Here is a 13267-nt window from a genome sequence, read left to right on the forward strand (position 1 = left end):
GACCCTGATCAGTCTTAGCCTCACTAAGAGTGGGACACCTAAACAGTATGTGCCTTCTGATGTGCAGCGACATGAAGCATACAGCACCACCTCTGAAAAATTCTCACCTGAAATGTTTAATCTGTATATAATTAAGACTTTATGTGTAATCCCAGTTTTTAGAAAACACAGGAGAAAGAAGAACAAGTTACAGGACACCACAGAGAAGTTGTAAGACAAATCCAGAAAGCAGGGCACTCTACAGAACAACTGATCTAATTTCATCAACAGGTCAATGGGCAGGAAAAACAAATGGCTTCAAAGACAAAAATATCACATGCAATGTGCAGACTTTGCTTGAACCCTGATTTGAACAACACACCACTGGGGATAAATGGGGATATTTGCATATAGATTTGGTATTATATGATACTAAGAAATCATTATTAATTTTGTTAGGTATAACAATAAGTCTTATTTTATTATGATTACATAATCTGGTTATGTTGGTTTTTGGTTGTGTTTTTTTTTTGTTTTTTTTTTTTTAAGTCCCACGCAGGTGAAGTGGTTATAGATGAAATCTACTTTAGCACACTTCGGCCAAAACATAGATGAAGCAAATATGAAAAAATGCAATGTCATATAAAAAAACATGTTCAAATTAAGCTATGTAAGGAATAAAGAGTGATTTGCAGACTCTTTTTGGACAATATCATTTGGGAGTGGGCAGAGTTTGAAAGAGCTTGAGAAGAAAGTATAGGAGACAATTTTTCTGTTTTGCTGAAGGAATTCGCTGCAAAAGATACAGGACTTCACAGCAGTCACAGATTTAGCCATGGCACGAGTTCTAAGGAAGTTTCATTTCCCTGTCCCTCCTGCGCAACTTCTTGACCTCATCTTAACTCCCAGCTCCTGCTTTCTTTCCTTTGCAGTAAAACTCCTTGAAAGAACTGTGTGCAGTCAGTGTTTCCAATTTCCCTCTTCCCATTTGCACTGGAATGCACCCCAACAAGCCTCTCCCATCTCTAGGAAACTGCTCTTGTCCAAGCTCACCAAAGACCTTCATGACTCCCGTGTTGCTAAATAAATGGTCAGTGCTCGGTCTTCATCTTGCTCAGCTCATCAGCAGTATTTTACCAAGTTGGTCATTTCCTACTTCTGGCTTCCAAAACCCACACTCACTCTCCTGGTTTTTCTCCACCTTCCTGGTCATCCCTCAGTAGTCTCCATTGCTCATTCCTCCTCATCTCCCCCATCTCTGTGCACCAAAGTGACCCTAGATTCTATCCTCTGTTCTATCGACACTCGTTTACTGGTTGTGAGCACCCTGTGGTCTGCTTCCCTCCACCCAGCCTGTCATTTGCACTCAGTACATGTTTGCCGGCAGGTACTGAAATGAGTTGAGAAAGCAGGTTCTGTCCGTGAGTTTCTATGGAAAGGACCTTCTTAAGAATTTAAAAACAGGGCGCCTGGGTGGCTCAGTCATTAAGCGTCTGCCTTCGGCTCAGGTCATGATCCCAGGGTCCTGGGATCGAGCCCCGCATCGGGCTCCCTGCTCAGCGGTAAGCCAGCTTCTCCCTCTCCCACTCCCCCTGCTTGTGTTCCTTCTCTTGCTGTGTCTCCCTCTGTCAAATAAATAAAATCTTAAAAAAAAAAAAAAAGAATTTAGGGCCACTGGGTGGCTCAGTTGGTTAAGCGACTGCCTTCGGCTCAGGTCATGATCCTGGAGTCCCGGGATCGAGTCCCACATCGGGCTCCCTGCTCGGCAGGGAGTCAGCTTCTCCCTCTGACCCTCTTCCCTCTCGTGCTCTCTATCTCTCATTCTCTCTCTCTCAAATAAATAAATAAAATCTTTACAAAAAATAAAAAATGAAAAAATATAAATAAATTATTTAATTAATAAGAAGTTAAAAACAGCAACAACAACAAAAAAAGCCGGCTGGGGATGGGGGTGTAGACTAAAACACTGCACTCACTTGACCATCTCTCTAACCTCTATTATCCGTGAGTGGAAGCAGCATTGCACAGAGCATTCATTGGTGGTCAGACTGAGTACATCGCGATGACCGAGTGACTCGCTGAACTGCAGATTCCTGACTTCTCCCTCAGTTGTTCTGACCCAAGCAGTCTGGGACGGGGCTCAGAGATGGGCATTTAGCAAGCATCCAAGTGACGCTGATGTAAGTGGTCCCCCCTGCACACCACGCTCTGGGAAACGGGGCACCATTCCTCAAAGCGAGATCTGCAGTTTGGGGCTAGTTTGAGAAAGCTTTCTCAAGATCCGGCATGAGAAGAGGACAGATAGCAAATGTAATCCTCTCTTACACTAATTTGAAAGAGTAATTTTATGCCTATTGAATCTAACAATCACTTTAAAAATAAGGCTTATATTTTAAATGTCCTTCATTTCACTATTCCAATAAATCCTTTTCATTGTATTTTAGAAACTACTGATGTGTGACAGGTTGTGGGGGGAAAACCTGATTCTTCATGGACAGTTTGCGAAGCCCTGGCTTTGGAGAAAGAGTTCATGCTCTGTCATCTCAAAACCCCAGATTCAAATTCTGGCTTTTCTATCTGTCCATTAGAGGAGGATAGGCCAGTTCGTCAACTTCTATAAGCCTGGTGTCTTCATCTGTAAAGGATGGATAATAATACCTTAAAATTTGCCCCTGCAGGGTTGTGGTGACAATTTAATGATAGACTTTATCACTTCATTGCAGCTAATAATTAGTGAGCTTTTACCATGTGCTAAGTGCTTTCCATATGGTAAAGCTCCTGTAATTTGGCAAAGCTCATTTAATTCCTGCAGCAACGAGTGCCTGAGGCAGATTCTGCTATCAGCCACTTCCACAGTCCCCAGCGAGGTGATTCAGGCTGCTGACTCACTCCCAGCCCTTAGCTCCTGAGTTCTATCAGCGGGAGCCAGCATAGGTCAAAAAATTAATAGTTATGTCAAATATTTCTGACAAGCCACAATTTTGCTCAAGTTAGAAACATGTTAAGCAACAGGAAACCAACTTGTAGTTGATCAATCTGCAGAGAGAGTGAAAGGAAGCCAGGAGAGATTTCAGTGTCTAGGGGTAGCTGGGTTTGCCAGTATTTACCTGAGGGCAAGCCCAGCCTCTGAGCTAATGGTAAGGGAGAGGGAAATCCTGCCCAGATCAAAGCCCTGAAGATAAAGGGGCTTTCATTCCTGCTTGCCCCAACTGTTCCAGACCCAGGCTGCAAAAACTGTCTCTTAACAGAGATTAGATCTTTTCCCAGCCAGGCAGGCACTGATGGAGAAGGAAGGCCTGAGTACATTTCCCTGAGGTTTTCGAAAAGCATGAGAACAGAACTCGGTGGGGGGTACTGAGTCCCCACCACAGATGGTGCAGCTGCTCTGTGGTTTCTGACCAGAGCCAGCCACTCCAAACAGATGAGGAGAGCTCTGAACTCAGGATGAACAGAGCCACAGCAAAGGGAAATCATGGGCCATTTGCTACTGTCTTCAACCTTGTGCCTTCCATGGTTGTAGATCTGTAGAAATATTTGCCTTCCCATTTGACAGGTATCTGGCTGAAAGGAGGCACTTCGCACCCTATCGGCTTCCTCCCTGGATGATGCCCACTGCCCAGTACAAGCACTCAGAGCCCCAGCCCCAGCCGGTATCTTGCCCAGTCTTACCACACCATGAACCACTGTGCACTCCGCTCCACCAGTCAGAGTTGAGCCAAGAAAGAAGGAGCAGAAAAGCCTATAAGGAGGGTTGAACAAGCACTGCACGCCTCCCAAGCAACAGGCCCACCCCTTTTTTCTTCAACCCACACCCAACAGAGAAGCAGAGAGAATAGAAAATGGGCCTCCCTCCTCCTCAGGAAGTGGGACTGTTTCACCTCCTCTTAATATTTAAAAAAGAATGATGTTTATATGATAGCAGTTTTTACACATACAAATAGGTATAGGGAGTAACACAATGAACTTGATTTCAGAACCCAGCTCCAAAGAGTACCAACAACTTGCCAACTTGATGTGTTCCCCTCCCCCTCTTCCTTCTCTGGTGTAATTAAAAAAAGCAAATGTCAGCCCTCGAATCCGTCTCCATCACCAGCTCTTCTCCATTGGTGTTCCATGAGAAAATGAAGCCCTGATGTCCTACGACATCCATTTATGTCATAAATGAACTTACCTCGATGGCATCCAGGACGGTATTAGCTATGTGCCATCCTTGGGAGATGTGGGACCAGAGGCCCTCAAATAATTTTCTATGGAGCTTAATTCTCTATAATATGCCACACACACCCTGGGTTCTGCCAAAAAATACATGAGGATATATATAGAACCACGGTGCCATTAATACCCAATCCACGTTCCAATTTTTACCAGTTCTCCCAAAATTTACACGAAATTCCTTAAATGAGGATCCAAACATTTTGTGTGGATGATATACCACTCTCAACTTTCTTTTAATTTATAGTAGTTCCCCACACCCTTATTTTCCTTTTTTTAGGACATATATTTGTGGAAGAAATGAAGTCGTCTGACCCATGGAATGTGCCTCGTACTGAATCTGGTGGAGGACCTCCTTATGGTATTGTTTAACTTACTCCTCTCTGCTCTAGTGTTTCCTGTAAATGGAGTGTGAGATTTCAAGGCTTGTTGAGATTCCGTGGTTTCAAGTGTAATGGTTCTCCCAAGTTTTTTATATGTAGGAGGGTCTCAGTCCTGGTTGTCTAGGGGAGTTCAGGGTAAGGGACATGAGCAGAGAGGCCTGAGCTCCTCCACTTTGCAGCAGTCCCAGAGTCCGTGAGAACAACATGCACAAATACTTAGAGAGAGAGGCTCATTCATGCTTCCAGTGCTTATTGCCTACCGCTATCCAACCGCAGATATGGCCGTGCAGAAATCAGCCAGAAATCCCACACCCCCCAGAACTTGCCTTCCAGTGAGGGCAACAGTGAAAGAGTAAAACAAAATAAATATGTATGTGATGCTTTGTGGATGGATAACTGCCATGCGGAAAATTAAAGCAGGGAAGATGGAATAGGGACAGCCAGGGTGTATGAGGGCAGGGAGATCAGTGTTAAATTGGATGGTCCAAAAGCTTCACTGAGGAAAAAGGCATTTGAGCAAAGACTAGAGGGAGGTGAAAGAGGGGTCACACAGATTTCTGAAAGAAGGCGAATCCAGGTGGACGGAACAGCAAAATCCCTGGGCAGGGGCAGGAATGACCTGTTTCAAGAACAGCATGGAGGCCAGAAACAGAGGAGGTGAAGAGAAGGGTAGCAGCCGATGAGGCCAGGAAGCGTTGGGAGCCAGATCACCTAGGGCCTTTGACTGGTGTAGGAGTCTAGCTTTCACTCCGAAGAAGGCTTGGCTGACTTAGGTTTGAAAGGGATCATTCTGGCTACTGTGCTGAGAATCAAGAGCTGTACATAGCAGGGGGCAGGAAGTTAAAAAAAAAAAAAAAGAAGAAGACTTTTCGAAAGGTTATTGCAACAATCCAGGTTAAAAAGGCCACGAGCCATCTACTAAGCTCCTTCCTGGGTGCTAGCAATTTAGAAATGTTACCAAACTGAATCCTTACCAGCACCCTACGGGGTGGGCTATTAAGAATCCTCTTTTATAAACAAAAAGGAAGCTCTAAGAGTTTAAGCCCTTTGCTCAAGATGTCATTGCCAATGGTCAAACTAGATGATTCTAACCCCCCAAACTGCTCGTGCGATCCAACATATGTCTCTCTACTCAGGGCCCTTCAAAGGGCTCCTAAGAGCCTGGCTGCTTTCAACTGCCATGGCTGGTCACCATCTTGGGCCTTCTGGCGACACATCTTTACTCTGCCCTGATCACCATCTCCTTAACCCCTCAGTGTGCAAACCTCATCCTCCTCTGTACCTTAGAAACTAAATTTTCTGTCCCTAGAGACCCTGAATCCCTACTGCCCCCAGAGGGTACCTTAGTGAACCACAATGCCTCTGAGAAGCAGTCCAATTGTCCTGGCTTCCAGAAGCCTTCACCTTGATGGGCTCCCCTTTCTTAACTTGTGCTGCCCGGGCTGCCACTTAATCTCATAATGACTCCCCTTCCTGTTTCTCCTGTCAAGGATGGCTGGCTGCCCCACCAAAACTGTGATCCTTCTGCCATTACAGAGTTGTGGCTGAAAGTGGCGGCCCAGCCAGGGATTACATTTTCCAGGAAGTGCACATGCACGCACATACACACCCTGCATCTAGGTGAGACCAGTGGACTACGAAAAGTGAGCAAAAATACCAAGTGCAGCTAGCATTACCCCAACAGAGCTTCTTAGTAGAGACTTCCTGAATTTTTATTTCTACTATCTAGGAACAACAGCAGAATTCTCAGCAATATATTCTTCCATCATCCACACAGATCTCTCCTCACATCAGCACTTCCCTAGCAGAGGGAAGTAACAGGAGCTCCCCTTAATGTAGTCAAAGCCAGAGGTTCCCGAATTCTTCCACACCAAGTACATCTTGTATTTGTTTCCTCCTGCTATGATTGCCAGGTTTTAAAAGATGCTATCAGCCAAAGTTAATTAAGAATTTGAGTTCTTGTTTGTTATCAAATGAACGGAGATACTGCTGCCAATAAGAGATTCTGATCAGCATGAGATTGTCATTGTTATCACAATCAGTTGGTAAAATTCCAGCATGATACAAAGAAACTGGATAATTTCCTCGGTCTGTATGGGGTTTTTTGTTTTTGTTTTTGTTTTTGTTTTTTTAAATAAATGTGCTTCTGCTCTCTGGCTTTTTGAAATACTCCAAGCGTCTGGTGGGTCTCTGGAGACCCTGGGCAAGGAATTCTGGTTTGTATGGCCCGAAACTTACCCCCAGTAAAATCATACCTTTCTGATCCCAGCTGGCCTCCTGAAAAACAGGTTTCACTGGTTGGCTAGATATGTAGGGTGCTTAAAAAAACTACCCACAACTGCCCCCAACTAGGCAGAATTAAGGCATTCTTATCTGGAAGCATCTGGCCCCCAAGTGTGTAAAGCTCAGGAGCACAGCAATATCAAACCAGAATTTTATTTACAGCAGATCAAACAGATACAGGTGCCCCACCATCCTCTCAGGGCCCAGCAGCTGAAGCAGGTGGCAGTTACATCAGAAAGACACCCCCTCCCCACCTCCGGGACTGAAGAGTAGACCTGTTACAACCCAGCAGAGGAACTAGGGGGTCCAGGATTCTTGCTGAAGAGCAGAGGAGGACCAAATGACAACACAAGAGGGAAAGAGTTCTACCGAAAGGCCACAGATTAAGAATTTTCTCTTAAATCCTGATAATGAGGGTCTGATGACCTACATCTTTCCGTCAGAACCAGTTGAACTGTGTCTTTAATGAGAACAAGGATATCGGCTCATGTTGTCTTAAACATAATTTTCTCCAGGAATTCCTGGGCCAGAGATCGTGCCAAGGACTGTTTGTTCTCCCCTTCCATCTTGATTTTTACCTGACTGGACCGGAGGATGTCAGGCCAGAGTTCTTGATATTTCCCAAAGGTCAAAGTCACTGCCGTGAGCTGCCACTCCTTAAGTGGCAACTGTTTACCTTGCTCACCTAAGCAAATTGATCTCTTTCCTAGGTCCAGCCCAAGGCCAGCTGGCCCACCATACAAAGAGAAAAGGGAAGAGAATGTAGAGGAGAAGGGGTTTGATCGAGACTGTCCTCAGAGGAGCACCCTACCCCTTTATGGTCCCATAACCATAAAGGACAGTGTAGGTGAAAGGAACCACGGGGGCACTCGGTATTTCTCTATATTACCTGGGCCTTAACATCACCTAGGAAGCATCTAAAAATATAGATGCCCCACACTGTCCTCGGTAGATTCTGATTTAATTGCTCTAGACCAATAAACAATAGAGTCATTGAAGAATGTGAAGTGGGAGAGAGCCATGTTGGCTCAGCCGAGGGTGAACGTGGGTGGTGGGTCAACAACATGGCCTCAAGCACATGAAGTCCCTGCTTATCACAGGCTCCTCCACTACCCGGAAGTCCACTGCCCCTTCATGGCCCGGAGTTCCGGAGGAGGTGGCAGGGCCTTGGCCTCAGTCCAGGTCTTTGAGAATTTCAGGCCAAACTGTTGTCAGTTCTGGGCCACCAGCTCCAAGGGGAGATGTGAATAATTCACATCTGTTATGAGGTCAGGGGGAGTCAGGACTACCAGAGAGAGTGCTAACTGCCCTTGCCTCAACGTGCGTCTTTCACCTTTCTTTCCCCTCAGCTGTGATCCCGACTTCAGTCACCAGATGACACAGGCAGCAATGTGACTGAAGATTAATCTTGTGGGCGCAGGAGTGTGCTCCATTCAGGGCAGTCCCAGACAAGGGCTCGCACTCAACTTGCACTCCTGGAGGAATGGTCCTTCTCCCTAGAGGACAAGGGCTGGTTTTCTGAAGTTTTCTACATTCACTTCCCTCCCCACCACCCATACACAAAGACCACTTTATATCTGCACCTAGCTGGTGCTTAATGGAGCATGCTGACCAGTGGAAGGCTTGGTTATTTTTCTCCAGGGGCCAGATCCACAGATCTCAGCACTCACTAGTTCATCACACCCTCAACCCTCCCTACTCGTCATTCCCTCCCTTCATTTCAGGGATCCCAGGGCATACCCATTCCCGGCGCATTTCCACAGAGGAAGCTTCCTAGACTCTCCAGGATGGAGCCCTCCTCCTGTGTGGGGCTCCACCACACTCCTGACCTAAGTGAATGTTGTCTTATAGGCTCCTCCAGGTGCTGTGGAAGGAGTCGAATCTTACTCTTCCAATTGGATGGGGCTCTATGGGGAGAGAGTTCACCAACACGCTTTCTGCTGCTTCAGTACTGCCAGGCACAAGGTATACAAGTGGTACGCAATATCAGACTGGGGCCCACTGCCAGGGCTTATAATATGTGTGTTGGGTGGGGGAAAGGTGGTTAATTTTTAAATAGGGCAATGATTTCAGACTTGAACCGAAATCATCAATGAACATGAAGTGTCTACTGGGTGTGTATCCCCGCACAGAGAGAGAGAGAGAGGGAGAGTGAAGTCACCGTGGCTCCTTCTGGGGGCTTCCTATGTGCCAGGTGCTGTACTAAACCTGAACACAGAAGAGTTCATTCAACCCTCACTGCCATCCTCTGAGGTTGGCATGGTTATCACTTCCATTTCCCAAAGAAGGAAGCTGAATTTTAAAGAGGTTGAAGGGCTTTGACTAGTAAATGGAAGGGCCAAAACTGGAATCCAGCACGGTCTGACTCGAAAGACCATGGTATTAAAGACTGTATTCCAGTGGTCATCTTGTTTGGCCTGTGACTCTCTCGGCCACAGGCGTGCCCACCCAACCCCGGAAGCAAATGATTTCAGTTATGAGGAAATCAGTAGTGTTGAGTTCAAAGCCCAGTGCACACTTAGGATGCTAGATACTTGATATGGTGAATTGGATCTTTCAGCAGCCCTGGATGGTTGCTGTTATTACAGTGGACCTTTGGCATTTACGGAGTCAACATTTGAAATTGTAACTATTGGAGAACAACCCCAAAGTTCCTAAACATAAAACAAGCTGATTTTGCTCATGAATAAAGATAAAGTATGTGCACAGAAAGCTGGCCAGAGCCAGTCTCTTAGTATGTGAGAGAGCTCATCCCCAGGCCATGAGCCAGGGCACAGGGGGGGTGGGCTCTGTGCCCTCCATGCACTAGAAGGTGATACAAGTAACTCCTTGTGAACTACAGTTCCCAAAGAAATAAGGCTGCTAGTCCATGTGAAGGAAAGTTTATACTCCATGATGAATTTCTGGTAACAGATTTACAAATGCCTATAGCCCTATATTCATGAAATCAGTTAAGAGACAGAAATCATTTAAATTGTTCAATTATGCATGACTGCATATACGGGAGAAATTTTGTGCTCTGGTAGCATGTGCATCAGTCCCTTATCTGTCAGATGAAAATGAATGCCTCACCGTAGGGATGTTGTCAATAAACGAGAACTTGGTCACAATGATGAAGAGGATGCTGATTGAGAATTCTCAAAGATCTCTTGGGGCACCTGGGTGGCTCAGTCAGTTGAGCATCCGACTCTTGATTTCAGCTCAGGGCATGATCTGAGGATGGTGGGATCAAGCCCCGAGTCGGGCTCCACACTCAGCACGGAGTCTGCTTGAGATTCCCTCTCCCTCTCTCTGTGCCGCACCCCCACCCCACTCTCTCTCTCTAAATAAATAAATATCTTTTTTTAAAAAAGAGAATTCTCAAAGATCTCAACAGAACACCCTCATGAAGATCGAGTCTACTGTTGCAACCCTTTATAGAAGAGGCACGTGAGGCTGGGGAAGTTATGTAACCTGCCCGGGGAATGTCTGGCCCTAAACCCTGTGAGCTTTCCTCCCTACAGCCCACTGGCAAGACAGCAAAAAAGTTGTCAACCGCCGCATGTTGACCCAATCAACAAATGCGACTTAGGAGGATGGAGGGGAAAGGAGGGGTGTGGGGGAAGGGAGAGAGCTGTACCTGGGCTCCCCACCGTCCCTCCCATCCACCCTACCCCCACCTCCCTGACCACTGCTGCTCTGGATGTGGCAAAGCTGTGAGCTTACCTTCGGACCACATCTATTCAGATCAATTAATTCAACCAAGATGATGGTAACTCTGAGCTTAGAACAGTAGGCCCACAGTAACTGCCACTCCCCTGCTCTCTAGACGCTAACAGTCTTAAATACCATGAGAAATCAGACAAGGACCCAAATACCTAATGCACTCTTTACTTTGTCTGTCTCCCCCCACCCCCAACACACATACACACAGCCCCAGATAGTGAGCACCTGAACCAGCTAGTTACCTCAATGTTGCCAGGGCCAAGGTCAATGCCTGTGGCTTGACTTCATGTGCCAAAAGAGTGAACATTTTCTTCTGGCAAAGAAGGGGCTCAAGAATCTTAGCCCAGGAGTAGGGACCTACATCCCAGCTGGGATCAAAGCGTCCATAGATGGGGAAAGCCTGGAGGATAGGAGAGAAACAGCATGGAGGTGGGCGAGGGCAGGGCACCAGGGCACAGAGAGAGGGTCAAGTCAGCCCAAGCAGGTGCGCGAAGCTGAGCAGCAGGAGGGGACCCTGAAAGGGAGACTGGGGCCTCAGCCTGTGGCACTGTGAGTTGCTGTGGAAGAGTCTGGTGATTATCAGGCACATAGTAGAGAGCAGATAAGCTTCAGAGCAGGGGAGGGAAGTGATGAGCGAGCAGGGACTGTCCAAGGTCAGCAGGAGGAGGGTCACAACACCCCCCTCCACTCCCTGAAAGTAAGCAGCCAACAAACTAGTAACAGCAGCTGCCTCTTGGCCACCTACCACATGCCACATCTGAGGCCAAATACCTGCTGAATCTTCAAAATAACCCCCCAAGGCAGGTAATTGTTGAACGCAGAAACTGAGCCTCAGAGAGGCTGCGAGACGTGCCCACAAGCATCCTACTCTTAAAAGGCAGAGCCAGGACCTCAACTCAGATTTGACTCAAGGACCACTGGCCAGGAAAACCTGGGTGCAGCCCCCAGTGCAGATGGGACGAGGACCAAGCCTGAGATGAGGAAGACACTCAGATGGGACCTGATTTGGGAGGGTGGTGCCAAATTTCATCGGAACCCAGCTTTGCAGTCAAACGAATCTAGACTTGGATCCCAGCTGCATTACTCATCCCTGTGGGATCTCAGGCAAACGTGGTATGAGCGCTCCAGGTCTCAGTGTCCTCCTTTGTAAAATGTATGCAAAACCACCTACCTCCCAGGACTGCTGTAAGGGTTGGAAGTAAGGACCATGCTTAATAACTGGTGGCTTGTAGACCTGCACCCGGGCAGGAGCAGGGGAGGGGGCAGCCTGGCTTCACTGTTGTGGGTGGAGGAAGTCTTCATTTGCGAGAGGAGATGAACTTCCTGGGAGTGTCATGAATCAATATTTGTCTTTTGGCTGAATGCAGGACCTCGATGTTCATCTCAACAAAGCCGACATCTGCCGCTTTCAGTGTTAACTCCTTCAAACACTGCCGCACAGCCAAGAGAAGCAGAATTGGGGACCCTCGGGAAGCCAGAGCCAAGGGAGTGGTACGAGGAAGGCTGAACTCCTGGAAAACTCTGAAACCAGGTCCCAGCCTAGTGGCCCCTAGCTGTCCACCCAAATCACTGCGTGTCCTTGCAAGGCACGTATCCTCTTGAGCCTCTGTTTGCTCACAAGAAAAGGAGCTGAACAATCCTTACTTCACAGGGCTACAGTGAAGCCCAAGGGAGAAAACAGAGGAGAAGGAACTTTCCAGCACACAGATGAAACTATTATTTCAACTCTCTCTAAGACCATGTGTCACTTCATCACCTCTATAAAGCCATTGGAAATAAAGCTTATAGGTAAAGCACCTGCCCATTTCAGAGAGGAAAAAGAAACACTGTTTAAGGAACATCTACTTGAGACACTCAAGATTTCTTCTTAAATTAAAGCATCCTTCGATTATGAACCGAGGTGACTTATAACTGTTAGAAGAACCACTTCTCTGTGATCGTACACATGAAACATAAAGCTATTCAATGCCCACAGGTTTTGTCCCCCCAGAGCCCTCTGCAGACCCCACGGTGTGGGGGGGGGGTGACGGGAGCGGGGAGGGGGGCGGGGAAGTTCTGCTCTCATTCCCATGGAGCAGAGGGCGCTGCCCGGGGCAGGAAAACCCAGTAGAGCCCAATTCTCACAAGAAAGCCTGCTGTCCTTTCTCTGGATTTTCCCTCAATTCAGAAAATGGTCCAAACTCACTCTCCCTCCCAACCTTACCCTTAGGTCTCTTGCAGCTGCACTGGGCCCTGAGAAGAAAACAGGAAGTCAGTGAAGTGGTCCCAGGGCGAAACCAGGGGAGGCGGGGAGCCTCTGGTCTGGGCACCCAACCTTGATTTCAGGAGAAATACTTCTCTGCCCACTCAACAGCATCCGTGCTCTGAGCTGAGTGTGGTAGGGTGTTCTGGCCTTCTTGCTTGGTGTTGAAATAACCTAAAGGGTTCTCATCAACCCCCCACCTCCCACCAATCAAAAGCTGTAAATAGAGAAGGAATATGCTGGGTTCTCTCTTAGTCTGCGAGCGGACGGATTATTTAGAGCCAGAGTCTTCTTTTCTGTTTCAGCTGGTCTCACCTTTCTGGAAGGGATATGTGTGTATGTATGTATGTATGTATGTATGTATGTATGTATGTGTGTGTGTGTGTGTGTGTGTGTGTGTTTAGTAAGAACAAGCCCAATTTAGGGGCTCTGGGCCTAGGTATAGAGAAACAGTGTGAGGAAG

General features: G+C 47.1%; 1 protein-coding gene across 9 annotated transcripts in view; it reads right to left on the minus strand.

Moving 5' to 3' along the window:
* The window catches only part of ST6GAL1 (ST6 beta-galactoside alpha-2,6-sialyltransferase 1), a 158941-nt gene that overhangs the window by 38165 nt on the left and 107509 nt on the right, over positions 1–13267 (minus strand). The window contains exon 1 of one of the 9 annotated variants that reach the window (XM_025876888.2): positions 3649–3753. The exons of the other annotated variants lie outside the window; for them this stretch is intronic. The gene's annotated coding sequence lies outside the window, so the exon portion shown is untranslated. Of the gene's footprint in view, positions 1–3648; positions 3754–13267 lie in introns of those variants that run through there. 9 annotated transcript variants of the gene reach the window in all.

The sequence above is a fragment of the Callorhinus ursinus genome, unplaced genomic scaffold (genome assembly GCF_003265705.2).
Source record: "Callorhinus ursinus isolate GAN/ISIS: 27379988/994484 unplaced genomic scaffold, GSC_fseal_2.0 scaffold1, whole genome shotgun sequence".
Classification (NCBI taxonomy): Eukaryota; Metazoa; Chordata; class Mammalia; order Carnivora; family Otariidae; genus Callorhinus; species Callorhinus ursinus.